At 41.0% G+C, this 19,474-nt stretch overlaps 1 long non-coding RNA gene across 1 annotated transcript in view; it reads left to right on the top strand.

Annotated features, from left to right (window-relative positions):
• Positions 1 to 19,474, top strand: part of LOC116632326 — a 190,344-nt gene that overhangs the window by 39,518 nt on the left and 131,352 nt on the right. Inside the window, exon 3 of the long non-coding RNA XR_004299395.1 lies at positions 11,614 to 11,723. This is a non-coding gene — a long non-coding RNA (uncharacterized LOC116632326). The remainder of the gene's footprint in view (positions 1 to 11,613; positions 11,724 to 19,474) is intronic.

The following is a 19,474-nucleotide window of genomic DNA, read 5'->3' as shown; positions in this document are numbered from 1 at the left end:
GGGTGCAGGACTCTTGCAGGGCAAAATACATTATGTTTCTGCAGGGGTGGAATACATCTAAGATCCAACATCTTTAGGTATTAGAATACTTTATTTATCTTCTCTTGCCATGTCTTTACATGAATTTAGAATCCTAATGGGAGAAGAGCAATGTAAACAGCCCATCTGTTTGACAGAGCAGAAGCTCATGCTTGAATAAATTCCCCAAGGAAACCCAAATCCTCAGCAAACTTTGAAGGCAGACTCTTTGTCTCATTTTTTCCCCCACATCTTTTAGATCCCACATGATGCATACCCCAGGGGTATGTCATAGTGCTTAGCAGCAGGCTCATGTGGAGAATCTGTGATTCTGTGGTCCAGAGGGTCTGGGTGGACAGCCAGCTTCTTAATGGTGACATTTTCCTCACCTACTTGGACCTTCTCCCACCAACCTACTTTTTCTCCTGCTTAAAAAAAGATTTGAGCTTGTGCTCCATCCCGTGGCTGGCCTGAAAATGAAGGAGCCCCCCAGTTTCTTTCTCCTCCTGCTTCCACCATTAAGCCGTGGGTTCATCGTTTGGTGGAGGATTTGTACCCAGGCAGGTACAGTTTTATTTTTGCAAGTCAGAACATAAGGTTTTCTACCTCAAGAGGTTTCAAGGAGCCCTTCTCAGAAGGGATTCATTTCACAAATGTATGTCAGGCTTTGGAGTTGTATAAGAACTCAGGTTTTTAATCACTTCCAACCTGTGACAGTCAATGAAATAGAGCCATTTCCTCTTCCTGCTTTCACTTGGCACCAATTTGTTGTAAGTTGACCTCTTCTGAGTGATGGGACAGCCATAAAGTTGGGATGATTTCTGTGTAGCTCTAAGACATTCAAGATGTCCATTTGATGATGAGGTCCAAGGACATTCTAAAGCTGGATATGTTGAGACTCTGGCTTGTTAGTGATGGTATTCAAAGTGCAGTTATACTGGATTGAATAGATAATCTCTCAAATGTTGTTTCATTGTTCAGGTTGACTGTAGAGTTATCCATCTCCCTCTTTATTCTTCTTATCACCCATGACTAAGGATAAGAAATGATAGAAGTTTGCAAAAGGAAACTGGTTTAGGCCAATGCCCCAAATTTTCTTTTTACATCTCTCTCATTTGAAGAAGTATTATTCAACCTGTGGACCTTGACTTGGCTGCCTTTGGAAGAGTGCCATGCTTACAGCTCTCACACTGGGAGAGGAGCAGGGGCGGAAAGACAGATGTGTGAGAAGAGAAGCAACAGGTCTAGAGAGCTGTTCATCCAGGTTAGCTCTGCCAGTCCCGAGCTCGTGACCATGATACTATACACTTGTGTGTCCTCCAACAAGTATCATATTTTCCACATTGTTAGTAATGGGAGTAATTATCATACTAATCTCATAGGGTTGTTGAAAAATTAAATGACTTAACACATGTGAAAAAAACTCTGAACAGCATCTGGTATATAATAAGAGCTCCATAATGTTAGCTATTATTGTTATTATTGTTATTGTGATGATGATGTTAATTAGAGTGGCTCCAGTAAACTTCACATGGAAGCCTTTGGTCTCCCCAAAGGAGAGGAAGACATTAAATGAGAAAGTGATGCATGGCACTGAGAATTACTGGTCTTGGAATTACTGACCAGCTGCAGCAAAAAACATGTTGCTTAACCTCCTTTTTGCCTTAACATTGTTGTTGACAAAACCAGTTTAAAGTATTATACCTCTGCCCATCTTCTTGTTTTCTACAAAAATAAAATGAAATAATTTTTGCAAATGGTTTGACAAGGAAAACACAAGTTATCATCATTGTGGTTTTCTTTTTAGTCATAAAGGTGCTTAGATTTTTTCCCCCTGTCACTAACACAAGTTAAATAGACTATTTTTTTCTTTCTTTTACTGTCCTTTTTAAAAAATGGTTTTAAAGTGTTTGAAAGTGAAGGAGTTGCCTTAGGGCTCATCGTGTCAAGCTGCATCATCCAGTCATCCCCTCACCCCCACAACTTGTATCCAGAAAGGTTATCAACACAGAGAAGCACTAAGCCAGCAGTAAGAAAAGAACACAAAGGAACCTGTGAGATCTTTGTCTAAACAATAGCAGAAAACACAGTAACGAAAATGGTCTGCCTGGGAAAAAAGAAACCCAGTGGACACAAAATACGAGACTAGCAGCCTGGGGACGTCAGGTGGCCTCTCTGGAACAAGTTAAAGAAAATTGCAATTCACTGTGAACCTATGCAGCAGGGCATGGTCTTCATTTTTTAATCGTATTTGCTAAAATTTATTGGATTTTACCTGTGCTTTAAGAACCCTCCTAGGGGGCCTACAATGTCTTATCTCTTTTAATCCTCATTAATAACCCATTGGGATAGGTATTACTATTACTTCCATTTTACAGTTGAGCAAAGAGAAGCCCCGAAAGGTTAAGTAACTTTCTGAAGATGGTAACTAATAAGTGGCAGAGCCAGGATTTAATTCAGATCTGTGTGACTCTAAAGCTCACACTTATAACCATGATGCCATCTGCTTTCCACATGAATGAGTAGTACGCCCCAATAGCCTTTAGGGTACCCATATTGGAAAGGTAATAAAAATGTGACCCCCGCCCCACCCAAGGAGGTCATCAGCTATAAGAGGGGTAGGGAAACATCATATACTACAGTTGCTCCAGATCTTCATTTCAATTTTGAGTTTGTGTACTGATGCCTGTAAGGATGAGACACTAGAAGAGGAGAAGTATATCCTGGGCCCAGTATTTCCATGCTAAGTGAGCTAGAGCGTGAGCCCACAAAGAGCTATGCATCACTGCTCCTCAGCAAACCATAAATAATAATGGCAACTAATAAAATCAAATTCATGTGCACCAGTGTGATTACTTGAGCGTTAGCCTTTCCAGGGAGAGTCCAGCACATCTGCTGCCATAACTCAATGGAAATCAGACTCCTGGTATTTCTAGTGGGCAGTTTTGGATAGCTACTTTTTAAGAAGTCTGGAATAATCTTACATACTTTGGTGAATATGCAATTGACAGATAATTTACTTCCCATTCATCAACATCCTCAATGAAAGAAAATGTTGGAATGATTAATATGATGATTAAATGGGGGAGGGAAGGAAAAAAATCAATCTGGAAACTTAGTCCTTGGATAATTTATGGGCAGTATGGCATGGAAAAGGCTGCATCAGGTTTTGAGCAAGTACAAGTTATGTGCCTCAGTAAGGAGCTTATAAATAAACATGAAGGCCTAGTAATCTTGAACTTCAGAATTAATCTCATTTGAAGCAATAAAGGACTCAGTTTCAAAGAAGAAAATCTAGGGCAAAATGCCCAGCTCAATAGACACTCTGAGGAAGGGGAAAACCTTTGGAAAAATTAAAAACCTCTCCTATTAGTTCTTTTTATTTTTAAGCATAAACTTAAGAGAACCCAAGTAGTTCACATGTGATCTCTGAAAAATTTAAAATAGATTAATTCTCATAGTGAAAAGGGCTTTAAAATTCATCTAGTCCAACCTCATTTTATAAGATAAAAGAGAGAGATCCCTGAGAGATGAATGGATGGGTATACATTTACCTGTCTGGCCAGCCTTCTTCTCTATTCATGAGATTTTTAAAATAATAATAATTTTATAATCTTTCTAATTATAAAAGTGACAAACATTTATTGGAGCAAAATGAGAAAAAAAAAGACACAGAAAAGCAAAATGAAAAAAAGAAAACCACCCAACAACAATAATTCTACCACTCAAATTGCCATTAATGTTTTGGTGCATTGCCTCCCATTCTATTCTATACATTTATATTCAGTTTGTATTTCACTAAATGGGATTATACTATCCTTCTTTAAATTCTGAACTTGCTTTGGAGATTTTTAATAAATTAAAATAGCTTTATTCCTTTTTTTGAATCGAAAGGGTGATACATGTAAAACAGTCAGACAATACAGAAATGAAGAAAATAAAAATCACCTAGAACTTCACCATCCAAAGATAATAACTGATAATACAGATTTATTTTCTTCTAAAGTTTTTCTGGGGTATCCTTGTCACACAAATGAGCCTCTGCCTCACCAATTCCTGGGTTCATATGAAGTCTCTTAAAAATTAGTACATTTGCTGGGTCTTCCCTACCAGCTGAAATGAAGACTTCGGGATCTCCAGTGCTGTCTCAGTCTCTCCCCTAGTCATTTCTGGGGATACCTGGGGTAGCTCAGGGTCCCACATACTCACCTCTTGTTTTGCTCTGTGGACGTCCCATGATCACAGAGCCCTGAAGGACGCACATGGTCGTCCCAGCAGGGAGCAGGAGAGAGGAGTCCTATTTTCTTCTCCAGTGTACTGTCTCCTGGGACCTTGAGACTGTAGGAGTCATGGTGTCAGCCTCTGGAGCCTCCTTGGGACTTCTTGGCTTCCGTATGGCCTGCCCAGAGGGGAGTACTATGCCTCCCTCCCCACCCCATGCTTTTGTAGGTTCTACATTCTTATTTCTTTTTGGGAGGTCAATGTGCTTAAAAAGAGCTTCTCCAGCCCTCTAGTCCCAGTGCAAAGTAATGGCTAAAGATCTCCAGGCCTCAACTAACTTTAGCGCCCCCTCCCTGTGATCTATTTTGAGTTAATTTTTGGGTATTTTGAAAGAATTTTTGGATGTGGTATAAGGTATGGATCCAAGTTCAGTTTTGCATATGGATATCCAATTGTTTCATCATATTTATTGAAAATATTATCCTTTCTCCATTGAATTGTCTTTGTGTCTCTGTCAAAAATTGGTTGTCTGTTAATGTGGGTGTCAATTTCTGGACTGTATCCTGCTCCCTGATCAGTTGTCTTATTTCAATTCCATATTGTCATTATTAGAGTAGCTTTATAATTGGTCTTGAAATCAGGTGGTGTTAGTTCTCCAGCCTTATTCTTCTTTACAAAGTAGTTTAGACTATTCTAGGTCTTTTATATTTGTATGTGAATTTAAAAATCAGTTTATTAATTTTTACAAAAATAGTGCTTGATTTTTTTTGCTTTATTTTGATTGGGGTTGTATTGGATCTATAGACCCATTTGGGGACTATTGATGTGCTAATAATATTGAATCTTATGACTTCTGAGCCTGGTATAGCTCTCCATTTATTTAGCTCTTTGCGAAGTAATGCTTTGTATTTGTCCCATTTGTTCTTGATTCTTTTTTCCTCTTTTTTATGTCTTTATTTGGATTAATTGAATATTTTAAATTGTTCTATCTTATCTCCTTTGGCTGAGTAGTTATAACCTTTTGTTATTTAAGTGGTTGCTTTGGGGCATATGGTATACAAGTCCAATTGACCTCAGTCTACCTTCAGGTGATATTATATGACTTCACATGTAGTATGAGAATCTTATTATAGTATACTTCTATTTCTTCTCTTTCAACCTCTGTGGTATTATTGTCATACAATTTGTATATCTAATATAATCCCATACTTTGTTATTATTTTTGTTTAAACAGCGAATTATCATTTGAAGATATTTTAATAATAAGAAAATAATCTTATATATTTGCCAGTGCAGTTACCATTTCCGGTTCTCTTGTTTCTTTTGTGTAGATCCCGATCTGATATCATTTTCCCTTTCCCTGACTGACATCCTTTAATATTTCCTTCAGTGGGGATTTGATGGTAATGAATTCTTTCAGCTTTTGTATGTCTGAAAAAGCACTTATCTTAACTTGGCTTTTCAAAGATGTTTTCCCTGGATGTAGACTTCTAGGTTGACAGCTTTTTCCTTTCAGTACTTAAAAGATGTTGCGCCACTATTTTGTTTTCCTATGAGAGAACTGCCGTCATCCTTATTTTTGTTGTTCTGTCTGTAATGTGTCCTTTTTCTTTTGCTGCTTTGAAGATTTCTTTCTATCACTGGTTTTATTTTTTATTTTTAAAAGATTTTATTTCTTTATTTGAGAGAGAGAGAGAGAGAGAGAGAGAGAGAGAACACAAGCCGGGGGAGGGGCAGAGGGAGAGGGAGGAGCAGACTCCCTGCTGAGCAGTGTCCTGGGATCCTGGGATCGTGACCTGAGCTGAACAGAGACACTTAACTGACTGAGCCACCCAGGTGCCCTCTATCACTGGTTTTAATTACTTGTGTTTATTTGATTCTTGTGCTTGAGGTTTGTCAAGCTTCTTGGAATTTGGGTGTTAAGGGTATTCGTTGGTAAAATTTTGGCCATTATTTCTTCAAACATTTTTTTTCTGTCCCTCCTCCCTTCTGGGGGGACTCTGATTACACATATCTCAGCTTACTTGAATTCCTAGAGCTCACTGATGCTTTGTGCATCTTTTTAAAAAATACTTTTTTCTTGATCGTTTCTACTGCTATATCTTCGGATTCACTGATTTTTTTGTCTGCAATGTCTAATCTGTCATTAATACCATTAAGTATATTTTTCATTTCACATATTGTAGATTTTGTCTTTAGAAGTTTGGTTTAGGTTTTTAAAAAATCTTCTAGTACTTCAATGAAGCTGAAGAAATAGAAAAAAGAAAAAATGTTCATTTCTCTACTTAATTTTTGAACATATGGAATACAGTTATAATACTTGTTTTCATGTCCCTGCCTGATAATTCTAACATCTGTGTCAGTTCTCATTCAGTTTTGATTAATTGATAATCCTTCTCATTATAGGTCATGTTTTTCTGCCTTTTTGCATGGCAGCTAATTTTTTATTGTATTCTAGACATTGTGAACTTTACCTTGTTGGGTACTAGATATTTTTTTTATTCCTATCAGTATTCATAAGTTTTATCCCAGAATGTAGTTAAACTGGTCAGAAACAGTTTGATCCTTTTCAGTCTTGCTTTAAGATTCGTTAAGCAAGACTACATTAGTGCTTCATCTAAGGCTTGTTCCCCACCATGGAGGTAAGATCCTTCTGTGTTTCTGTCTAGTGAATTGTGACGTTTTCCAGTGTGTCTATGGGAACATGCCCTACATCCAACCCTGTGTGGGTGCCTAATCCTGTTAACTGGTCTTTCTCCATCCATAGGTAGTTTCCTCATGTGTGTGTGCTGATCACTAATCAGCAAGGGAGACCCTCGGCACATTTCTTGGTGAAGCTCTTACGTCCCCAGTACTTTGTTCTGAGAACTCCAGTTGCCTTGGTGTCTGCAGACTCTCAGCTCTCATCAACTCAGGGAGCCCTCTCCCCACACCATGGTCTGGGAAATCTCTAGCAGTTAGCTGAAGCAGTTTCATAGGGCTTACCGCATTTGTTTCCTGTCTTTTGGGGAATATCTTGAAAACCATTGTTTAATATATTTTATCTGATTTTTTTTAAACCTAATACTTTTTGGTAATTTCAAGCAGGAGAGTAAATCTGGTTATCTTTTATTCCACCATGGCTGGAAGCAGAAGGCACATTAACATTTTAAAGGTTTTTCATACATATTGGCAAATTGCTCTCCAGTAACATCAGACAGTAAAGGGCAGAGCAGTTGAACCAAGTTCATGTGTCTTCAATGGCCATCCTTTCATTAAAACAGTGTCAATTTGCTAAGTGGCAAATATTATGTGGCACATGCCATTCTTTTAATCACCATTGAAACACAATCTCTTTGTCTTTTCATCAGTGATTTGTATTTCCTCTTTGGTGGGCTCTACTATTTGTGGACTTAGTCTTATTTTCATTAGTTTCATAGAGCACTCACTCACAGGATCTGAGTCAGCACCAAGGGCAGAGAGACCAGTCCGACACTTCAGATTCCTGTTTCAAAGAGTTCCTCTGTACGCAAAGAGGCTGTGGAACAACAAGAGGGGTGGAGTAGGATGGAGAAGCTAAGCCAAGGTGCTCTGAAAGCCAGAGAGAACCTGTTACCTAACCCAGAACATAAACTAACTAGATCTTTGTTACCAGCAAACAGAGGTATAATTAAATTTACAAATACTCAACTCTGTGCACATTTCCAACAGTGAGCTGCCTTGTGTGTGTTTGTAGGTGGTAGCCAGCAGTCTGGATTTATTGGCAACCTAGTGGAAATGACTGGGTTTTTTTTTGGCAAATAGAGCTGTTTGGGTCAGGTCTGAGGTTAGTCAGACCCTGTTCTGTAATGTCTACTTGGGCAAACTAATACTCCCTATTCACAGTAAAGTTTCATTCGTCTTTGGCCCATTTCATTAAAAAAACAACCTTTATAATTTAGTTGATTTCTCCCATCATCCTGCTTCAGAAGCAGGTGAATCAAAAGTACATAGAGACAGGGTTATCTGAAACTACAGGTTTACTTCAACAAACTTTGAAAGTTCTTTTTAATAACTTGTATGTCTTTGATTATACTGAGTCTAATACAAGTATGTGCAAGAACGTTTTATATTAATTATGGCAATTCCCAAAATGAATAAATATTTTTGAATGAAGCTGACAGTTATATTTCATCTGGAAGATCAAGTTGTAATTAATCTGCAGATGGTCCAATGTCAACCTTCTCAACAATCTTTAAGTAACCTGTGTACTAAATTAAAAATCAGAGTAATACATGAATTTATGCATACAAACATATTCACATATATCCCACAGCATTATTAGTTTGTTCATTTACCACAAGGAACTAGGAGATGTTCAAGGCTATCCTAGCAATTCATTTGGATATTAGACTCTTAAGGCTGCCATAATAAAACACCACAGACTGGGTGGCTTAAACAACAGACATGTATTTTCTTATAGTTCTGAAGGCTGGAAGTTCCAGGTCAAGGTGCTGGGAGAATTGGTTTCTGGTGAGACCTCTCTTGCTGGCTTGCAAACAGCCTCCTTTTTCCTGCATCCTCACATGGCCTTTTCTCTGTATGTGTGTCTCCCTGGTGTCTCTTCCTTTTCTTATAAGGACATCAGTCATATTGGATTAAGGCCTGGTACTTGCAACCTCATCTAGCCTTAATTACCTCTTTAATGACCCTTTCTCTAAATACGGTGCACTGGGGATTAGGGCTTCAATATATGAATTTTGAAGATGGGGTAAGATTCAGTTCATCACAATTTGAAAGGGTGGGCCTGATTTGGAGAAGGTAGAGAAAATACAGAAGAATTTAAGCTTAGTTTCTGGTCTCATGATGTTTCCAGGAAGAATACTGCTAAAAAGGTGTGAGAAGCTTGGTATTTCAACCCCAGGATATAGAAGTGGTGATGGGTTTGGAAGGAGTATTAGACACAAAGAATGGGCAGTGAATTCAGGGTCTGCTCCAGAGACACTATGAAATATTACTAAGGTTTTATCTACTTGGGGAAACTCTAGGGAGCTTTAAATGATGTACATGGGATTCTTAATTATTGAATGCTGTAGGTTATAACGTTTACTAGTAAAAGAAGAGTCATCGTAGCACAGAAATATCCACTAAAAACTAACCAATTTAAAAATTAATGACCATTCAACCATCACATCCAGCTTAACACTGGTATCTATCTGGTGATGTGCTAGAGCTGGCTCATCATACAGGCTCTCAGATGCAGTGTACACAGCTCTTCCCACGTCCGCATTCAGAGACATTACGTTGGTCACTTGGGTTTGGCCACGGGGGAGTATTTACACTAGGCAATTGGAAAACACTGTAAATCAGAGTTCTTGTTTTTTGGGGCACTAGTTGTTAAAGGTTTACCAGTAAATCATTGGATTGATTCATGCCCATTGAATCAATGTCATTACTAGACCACTTACTGCCTATTGTTGAATACACCCAAAAGAAAATAAAAATACAATGTAAATAAAAGAGTGAGACTCTGTATTTTGCAGAGGATGTAAGATTTTATGATGTTAATACAAGTGATGTTGTACTGTTACCTACAACACAGACAATAGCCATTGGCAAATAAAGATGTGAGAGAGTTTGGTCAGTTATCAACTAAAGAAGGAAAATGAACAAAATGCATGCTTAAATGTGATGATTACATATTAAAATATAAGAGGGGCTTTCATGAAAAATGACAAGGTCTTGAATTTTTTAAATTTATTTATTCATTTGAGAGTGAGAGAGTCAGCTAGAGCACAAGGTGGGGGGGGTGCAGAGGGAGAGGGAGAAGCAGACTCCCCACTGAGCAGGGAGCCTGATGCGGGACTCAATCCCAGGACCCCAGGATCATGACCTGAGCTGAGGGCAGATGCTTAACTGACTGAGCCACCTAGTCGCCCAAGATCTTGAACTTTTTAAATAAAAGTATTTCTTTTACTTACTGCACAGCAGTAACCTGAAATTACAGTGTCCTCAGGGATGCTGTCAGAGAAGTCTTTTGACAATTTTTACCCCCCCCATATTATTTCTAAAAAATTGTGCCTACTTAAGCACATGATCTAAATTTTTACTATAAAAGAACATATTTTGATAATTTTAACTTCATTTTTAACATAAAGTTCAAGTTAATTTTTCTTTGTCACTTACATTTTAAGTGAATTTACTTGAGTTCTTTCTCTAATTTCAATTATGCTTATATAATAAAATCATTGAGTACTTGCAAATGTTTATTGAGCATCTATCCATGTATCCATCCATCCATTTGTTCTTCAAACAGTAATTGAGTATCTACTATGTATTAGACATTCTAAAAGTATCTGGGAATACTGAGATGACTCCTGTCTTTAACTGTTCATTCTTAGGAGAATCATTAAATTACAGTATTACTAGAGATGAAGTAACAATAAGATCACACACAAGGTTACAGAAGTTTTACATTGTGGAGGGTGATCATCTCTGTGGTGTGAGGCTAGGAACAACCTGAAGTAAGGAAGGCTGAATCCAAGCATCACCCCTATGAAGAGGCTTCTCTAAGCCTTTGGTTTAGATGTCCCTTTTCTGTGCTCTGACGATACCTCATACAATCCATTGAAATTGTCAGCTTATTTGCCTATCTCTCCATTTAATCTATGTACATCTTGAGGGCAGGGATTGTTTTTGTATCCCTAGGATGTAGCACAAGCTCTCCTACATGCTCAGTGTTCCGTTGAGGGATAAGGAATGAATAAGTGAAGGATAAAGGGCATTGAGGAGATGTTGCTTAGTTAGCTCAGGCTGCTATAACAAAATACCATAGACTGGGGGGATTAAGTAACATTTATTTCTCTCAGTTCTGGAGCTTCTGGAAGCTCAGTCCAGGATCAGACTGCCAGCAGATTTGGTGTCCGGAGGGGGCCCTCTTCCTGGTTTGTGGATGGCTGCCTTCTTGCTCTATCCTCACAGGGCCGAGAGAGAAGCCAAGATCTCTTTCTTGTCTTTTCTTTTCTTATGAGGGCACTAACCCCATCATGAGGCCTTAACTCTTATGACCTCATCTAAATCTAATTACTTCCCAAAGGTCCCACCTCCAAACACCATCACTTTGGGGATAAGGACGCAACACAGGAATTTTGGAGGGGCACAAACATTCAATCCATAGCAAAGAGTTTGAAGAATAAATAGGATTTTCATAGAAGATCTGGGAATGTACTGTGGAAAGGGAAGGTTCAGGAATTAGTATTCAAACACAAGGAACCATAAAACAGCATACAACACAACAGCACGTTTTGGAAACTACAAGTTATTTTTGTTATTGATGAGATTTAGGACAATAGGGTAGTCAGAAGGCGGGGCCATATTCAGTGGTTAACATAGTTTGCACAATTTTTTTCTGTGCAGAAAATGAAAGTTATTCAAGGATTTCAAGCAGAGAACTTATCTGCATTTTAGAAACCTAACTATGGGCAAAGTGAAGAATGGATTGGAGATGGAGAATTGAGTCTTAAGAGGTAAGAAACCAGTTTGGAACCTATTGTAACAATTCAAAAGAATGATTATGAAAGTTTGAACTAAAGGTTTTTTGTTGTTGTTGTTCTTTGTTTTTTTTGCTTTTTTTGTTTGTTTTGTGAGAGGAAAAGTTGACTTGTCCATTGTAGAATAGCAGAGAGTGAGAAAGAGAAGCTGAAATTAGAGCTGTCCCACTGTAAGAGGAAAGAGCCGTTCCTTAGTGTGTGTTTGGCTTGGATTCAAGTCTTGGAAATAGTTCCATTTGGATGGCAAAAATAGTAGCTGTCATTTATTGGAGGTTTACTGTGGGCCAGGCACTGTGTAAGATCTTTATATACATTATCACATTTGGCCTTCATAAATGAGGGAAGGGCTGTGATTTCGAGCCAAGTTGAATCCCCAAGTTAATGGTCTTGACCATTAAGCTCTGCTGCCTCTCCTAAGCAGTCAGAGAAATTGAATTGAAAGCTTGTTCTGAGGTTCTGTGAGGGGGCTACAGCCTGAGAAAAAGGACATCATGTATATACGTATAGACTTTTGAGTATGTATGTGTTCATATATACAAAGTATTGGGGAGGGAGAATGGCATTGCCGCAGGTTGGGTTCTCCAGGAGCAGACACTGAGATGGTGTTTGCAAGATGTTTATTAGGGATCAGCACCTGTGAAAGGAAATGGAAGGAAGCAGGACTTTAAAAGCATCATTACTAGATATCCATGTCTCATTAGCATTGTAGTAACAATACCAATTAAATCTTTTTTGGGGGGGGGAGGGGCAGAGGGAGAGGGAGAAAGAGAATCTTTTTTTTTTTTTAAGATTAAACACTTTTTTTTTTTTAAGATTTTATTTATTTATTTGACAGAGACAGAGACAGCGAGAGCAGGAACACAAGCAGGGGGAGTGGGAGAGGGAGAAGCAGGCTTCCTGCTGAGCAGGGAGCCCGATGTGGGGCTCGATCCCAGGACTCGGGGATCATGACCTGAGCCGAAGGCAGCTGCTTAACAACTGAGCCACCCAGGCGCCCCGAGAAAGAGAATCTTTAGCAGGCTCCACGCCCAGCATGGAGCCTGAAGCAGGGCTTGATCTCACGACCCTGAGATCATGACTTGAGCCAAAATCAAGGGTCGGATGCTTAACCGACTGAGCCACTTGGGTGCCACCCAATTAAATCTTTTAAAGAGTATATTAGCATCTAAGAGACATTATCCAACATCCTGCAGTTTTTCCTGCTGTCTGTATGTTAAAGAATGATGGGAAATGCTCATCATTGGGTGCTTGTTGGCGTGTGCATCTCTGTTCCTCATTCTCCCTGATGTGACTCTGCCTCCTTTGTAGCCACTCAAAAATTCTCTACCTCCAGGCTTTTAAAACACAACCTCCTTGTGAAACTCAGAGCCTCAGTAGCCGGCTCCTCTACCACACAGACCTAGAGTTACATCTCTTCTCTTGTCCCCTGTCTGAAAATGCCCAGGGACTACCATACTTCCCAGCAAAATGGAGTTATCCTCATTTCCCAAAATGGTCTCATGGTTTCCATTCCCCTGGTGATTTTTAAAAAATACAACAGTACTTTTAAAGAGGCATTTTGAGGTCTACCTTAAAGACTAATTATGAACACATTAGGAAGTACACTGTTATGAAATGAATGGTCTTATAGACCTCGGGAAAAAGTTTGGCATGACTCAGTGGGGCCTCTGGGCATATTTCAATGGGTTTCATGGGCTCCTCACAATACAGGATTGTCTGAAAAGGGGAGGCTCTGCCCAGGTGATAATTGCATAGACTGTGAGTGTGGTAAAAAGTGGCTCCAGAAAAGCCTCTCACAGGATGTTCTGGCTAGAACGGTTACAATTTTGTGCCTCTTCTCTCTGACCTGGGGAACTATTAATGCATTAGCCAAAGGCATTCCCTGTGGATGCCAGTCTTAGAGAGAGCTCATCATCACTGCCTCATCTCCCTCACTCCCAGTCCTGCTTCCCCTGCCACCTCTGCTTCCACCACTGCAGACAAGCCGGGCCTCCTTGAATCGGCAAGCTTACATGAGATGCTAATCAGCCCAGGGCTCTGAGGACCAGATTTTGAAGGAAGGGAGGGCAAGCACATGTGTTTTGGTATCTGGTACTTGTTACCAGAAATTGCCAGTTATCTAAGCAGGAGAGCATGAATTTGGAGCTAAGGGAATTAGGTTTGAACCCTGCTCTTCAGTGATGAGCTGTGGGACCTTCAGCTCTTCTCTGGATTATGGTTACTCCAGCTATAAAGTGAGGGGATTTGACCAGGAACTCTGAGATCTCTTCCAGCTATTAAAATGCACAATGTGTTCAACTCTGGTCAAACATTAAACTCGCTCAGCAGCTTTTAAAGCATGCTGATGGCCAGGTCATATCCCCAGAGATTCTGATTGAATTGGGTTGAGTGGGACCTGGGTAAAGGGATGGATGCAGGTTTGTGGTCCTGCATAGCATGCAGTTTGTGGGACCTCATTAATAAGAACAAAACAATACCTTTTGCAGATTTTACACACATGTGACCTCGTAACACACTGCAGGGTCCCTTGCATCACAGGATCTCCAGAAGGCTCTGTGCAAGGGAATGACCTTGAAGGTTAACTTTATTGTTTCAGAGTAAATATAGGGGTGCCCAGGCATCAATAAATTTAAAAGCTCCCAAACATGATTCCAATTGCATAACTGCAATCCTTGGGTAGATTCTGCATCCTAATGTGAGGATTAGTGTGAAAGCACACAATCATCTGTATGGCTCAGCCTGGTATATCCTTGTTTCAAAATCTCTTTCCATATACCTCTCTTCTAGCAAATTCCTACCCACGGGGAAGGCTCAGATTTGGGATCATCTCCTCCAGGACCTTCCTTCATTCTCTGGTTAGGCAGTTTCTTCTGTATTCGCCTCAGACCTTCGTGGCTTGGACAAAGCCATCAGCACACTCTATCATTATTACCTCTTCAAGCTTCTTTCTCCTCCACTAAACTGCGCACCTCTTGTGGGCAGAGCTTGTGTTTTAGGCATCTTTGCATCCAGGACCCAGCACAGGAAGTCTTCATGGAAAAACATTTTTTTTTAATTTTAAGTTATTATTTTTACATAGAAGGCATTTTGGCTCCCCCTACATCATATTTTCTAGCTTCTTTTCTCAGTCACCAATAAAAATACCACACTGTGAACTGGTTAGATTCTCCTTGTCCACAAATGTAAGCTCCTCTAGCAAATACCTAATAAAAAACTGGATTAACCATTGGATGTCACTGTTGTTAGAGCAGAAGGACATCTGCACAGAATATGGGTGTATCAGACAGCATCCTGGCAAGAACCAGGAGGCACACTCTGCTGAGATTTTGAAGATAATTTAAGGTAAGGACTATTTATAGAAGTGGGTACAGAATAAGGGGAACCATAAGGGAAGTTGAGGCACCCAGAGACCCATTATTCTCCAGGTCTTAGAAAGTAAAAGTAGGAAACCATGGTCCTCCACTGGGTTGAGGACTAGAGCCCCGAAGATGGGCTGCCCAGTAGGACCTCTAGTTCCAGAAGGATATGGGCACTGCCAGAATGATCGTGTGGAAGAAGACAGGAGCCCAGGAAGAAATGCTTTGATCTCTCTCCTTCTGCCCTCCAGTCTGCTGCTTGTGCCTCCCACTGACCCGCCACCTGGAAGCCAGAGGCAATGGCCCACTGATCAGTGATGTGAGGCATCAAGATTGCCCCCCTGACCCAGGCTTAAAGTTGGGGGGGGCGGATAAAGGTGAAGGTGGAACCAGGGAGGGGAGATTAAACAGAAAAACCAGAACAGTGAACTGGATTTTATAGTGAGGGAAGGAAATAATTGGATGTCATCTGTATCCGTCATAAACTGCTGTCATTTAAAGTAGTTCTGCTGTACTTATTGGAAGTGAGAAACTTATCAAACTCTGGACAGGTTATAACTAGCTTGAAAGGAAGGACAGATAGCAAAATTGACTCTATGTATCCAGCTGGTATTTTCTAGGAAAGGGAAGCAGAGGCATGCAGGAATTCTGATCCCCCACCTTCCTATCCCTGCCCCTCACTTTTGAGAGCTAATTAATTATTCTTGTTTCTATGGAAATCTTTTTTTTTTTTTTTTTAAGATTTTATTTATTTATTTGACAGAGAGAGACACAGCAAGAGAAGGAACACAAGCAGGGGGAGTGGGAGAGGGAGAAGCAGGCTTCCCGCCGAGCAGGGAGCCCGCTGCGGGGCTCAATCCCAGGACCCTGGGATCATGACCTGAGCCGAAGGTGGACGCTTAACGACTGAGCCACCCAGGCGCCCCTCTATTGAAATCTTAATTGCTTGTTGGGCCCCACAGCTTTCAGCACCCGCTTCTTTTCCTACCACCTCTCATGTCACCTCAGATATTTCTAGGGGATTCTCTTTCCTAACACGCGGATGAGAGCTGGCTAATCACCCCATGGACCATAACATTTGGGGTCCACTGGTCTCGTCCTTAGCCTGAAACCTCACTCCCACCCTGAGGGGGAAGGGCAGCAGCACTGCAGGCTGTGTGTCCACAGGGAGCTGGGCTAGAGGTGGCTCACACTAGGTCTCCGTATTAAGAAACAGCAGGTCCCTGCGATGCTGGAGGAGGCCAGCAGGGGCACCCTCACCACACGCTCTCCTTCCTATTTCCTTCGGTCCCCTGCTCACAGGTCCTCCTCCCTCTGGCACTCACCTTACTGCCCTGTTTCCTTGCACAAGGAGTCACCGTAAGTGGAGTGAAGAGCACACTCTCAGAGGCTTTACCAGGAGCTTTCTTTCACCTGAAGCCACAATTTCCCCTTTGTCTGGCACCCATCAGCATTCCTTCTTGCTCCTCTCACTCTAGTTTTTCCACAGTTGGGAGATGAGGATGTAAGGGGGAGGTGGGTGGGATTCTTTTGTTTCTCTGGTTCTTAAAGTACCTGTAGGGGACTTAACCCAATCAGTTTTGAACTTTCTAGTCTCTTAAGCTTATGGGTAAGACTGGAATTGGGGGTGGGCAACTACATTTATCAAGGAGATATTTTTCTCCTCAGCATTCTAGAGAGCATGAGGAGGTTCTAATGGAGTTAGAGCAGAGCCAAAGAATTCTCTTGGCTGAGGCTGAGGGGGGCTTCAGGAGAGCTGAGCAGGTGACTGAGGCTGTGGCTGCCTGGAGAGGACCCAGAGGGGCTCAGGAGGGAGGAGCCCGAGGGGGCCAGGTGCCCATGGTCTGTGCCAGAGCCTCCCTCTGCGCAGGTGGAGCAAAGCCTCTTAGGGCTGAAGCTGTGAAATTTTTCCTTCCTACTTCTTCTGGGGATTGTGAGTCATGGGGTTGTCTGCAGGGAATGGCCCCGAGAGACTGGGAGTCACTAGATGCGTTGGGAATTCTTTTATGAAAGTGACTATAGTGTCTTCTTTGTAACTCAACACCTGCTGCTCAGTAGGTGCTGAATGGATGTTGAGTGAATGAATGAATGAATGAAGAGTGAAGATGGTTGGGTTTTTTTTAAACTTTCCCTTTAAATACTGTGGTAAAAGTGCTCACAAGCTGGCTTGCCAAGAAAGTGGAGTTTTTCTTTCTAGATACTGAGTGGGAGTATGTGCCAAAGGAACATAATTCCCCCTGTCCCTTTCTCCCACAGTAAAAGGTAATGTGGGAGTCAGTGCAGGGTCCAAGCCAGCTTTCTGGGTCCTAGGTTCCAAACACACGTGGCTTCCCTGTTCCTCTGGTAATGTTGTGTTCAAGAAAAGCCCTTGGGAGGACTGTGAGTCTGACCTTTCTTTTTATTCAGCTCTCAAGTCCAAGGCTATAAAAGCAGACCCAGAGCTCTAGACAGGGGTGTGCCCTTGGTGTTTTATGCATACACTCCAGCGGGCAGAGCTTTCCAGACCATAGGCTTTGTCCAAAATCAATCTCCCTCTATCTGGGGGACAATTGTGAATAACCACTCCCATGCCAAAACTGGAGATTTCTAGGTCTTAAAAGGCTAATTAACAATACCCTGAGAGTACTGAGTACGTTGCCATAAAAACCAATAGCCCTCTTGCCTACTCCAACTTAGAGGGCTCCATGACTCACAGGGCTTATGATTCAGAGTGCTCCCAGGCAGGTTTTAATGGGTTTCAGAAGCATCTCCTCTCCCTCCTGTCTGAAGATGGGAAGGAGTCTCTGCCCAGGTGATAATTGCCTTGACCTTGAGTCTACTAAAACTGGGCAAGAAAAGTGCTATTATAGCCTTGGGGCTTTCAGTGTTGAGAAGAGCAGAAACAAAGCCAGGGTACATGGAGACACAGTAAAACCTGGTTTCACAACTGGGTTGGGACATTAAATGATCTCATGAGACCCAGCAGAGAATCTTGTGGCTTCCATGAAAAGCCCAGACCTAGTTAGCAGGCATGAAGCATAGAGGATATTTATTGTGATGGCTCAGAGTGGGACCTATAGCCTCAAACCTTCTAGCTGCACCACTTCTAGCTACATGATCATGGCCCACCCTGAGCCTCCTTTTACTCGTCGTTCAACTGGAGAGATAATTGTAGTATGTACCACCTAGGTTGTTGTGAGAATGAAACAAAATAGCATAGTGCCTGGTAGGTGATATATGTCTACTAGCATTCACTAGCTTTCTCAACACTCAAGGAAGCCAAGATGAAGCCATTGGTTGGGCAAGAAATTCTTTCTGAACATTTATATTAAATACAACGTCTCTCTCTTTTCCCACCACTGATACCAAATCCAACAAACAGAGAAATAACATAAATAAACTGCTCCTGGAGGGCTGATTCTTTTCCTGATGTGCAGCAGATTCTTCACAGAATCACTATACTTAAGCAGTACTCCAGGCCACACCAAGCTATAACCAGGGGCTACTCAACAAGCTTTCATTAAGCTCCTGTGATAACAAGATGGCCAAGCAATATGACGAGCTCTGCCTTAGGAAGTTCATAGTCTAGGTGGGGAGACACATTCAAACATGTAATACTGGCTCTAGGGTGAGGGCTCTAAAACAGTTGTGCTTGAATTAGCCAATCTCACAGTCCTCTGGCAATCTTGTTAAAACACTAATCCTAGACTCTACCCCCATTGATTCTGATTCAGTAGGTCAGGGATCAGGCCCATGAATTTACATTTCTAACGTGGAGATGCTGATGCTGCTGTTTTATGGATCATCCTTTGTTATAATAGAAGTCAAAAGGTATGGTGTTAGGTATAGAGGAGAGAGAGAATAATTAATTAATTTGAGGGGGTGTTGTAGGTGAAGATACTTTCTGGAATGACTCTGAAATAGTATTTAATAAAAGTCTAGAAGTATGGGCGAGATTTCAGCAAGCTGCAAGTAGAGGATGTATTTTCACATAAATAGTAAAAAGCCAGAAAACAAATGCAGAGTACATTCAGCAAGCTTAAGAATGAGGGTGTATGTGTTGGGAAAGGGAGGGTGATAGGAGGAAATGTTGGGCTTTGGGTTCTAAAAGACCTGGCTGCTCAGGCTGAGAAAGTTGGACTTACTCCATAAAAAATAGGGGGCCACCAATGTTTTTGAGGATGGGAAAATGTCATCAATTCAATGATCTGATACTTTCTATTTGTGTGTGAAGCACATTAGAGGAAGTGATAAGAAATGGGAAGAGCAGTTGGCTGGTGGATATTTTTAATTCTTTAGTTGACGAGGAGGTGGTCTGGAAGCCTAAACTAGGACAGTGGGAGTAGAAAGAAGGATTTGGATATGAAAGATAAAGTGAAGGGAATATCATCA

The sequence above is a fragment of the Phoca vitulina genome, unplaced genomic scaffold (assembly GCF_004348235.1).
Source record: "Phoca vitulina isolate PV1807 unplaced genomic scaffold, GSC_HSeal_1.0 scaffold6, whole genome shotgun sequence".
NCBI classification, from domain to species: Eukaryota; Metazoa; Chordata; class Mammalia; order Carnivora; family Phocidae; genus Phoca; species Phoca vitulina.
This window is presented reverse-complemented; position numbering and strand designations above follow the sequence as displayed.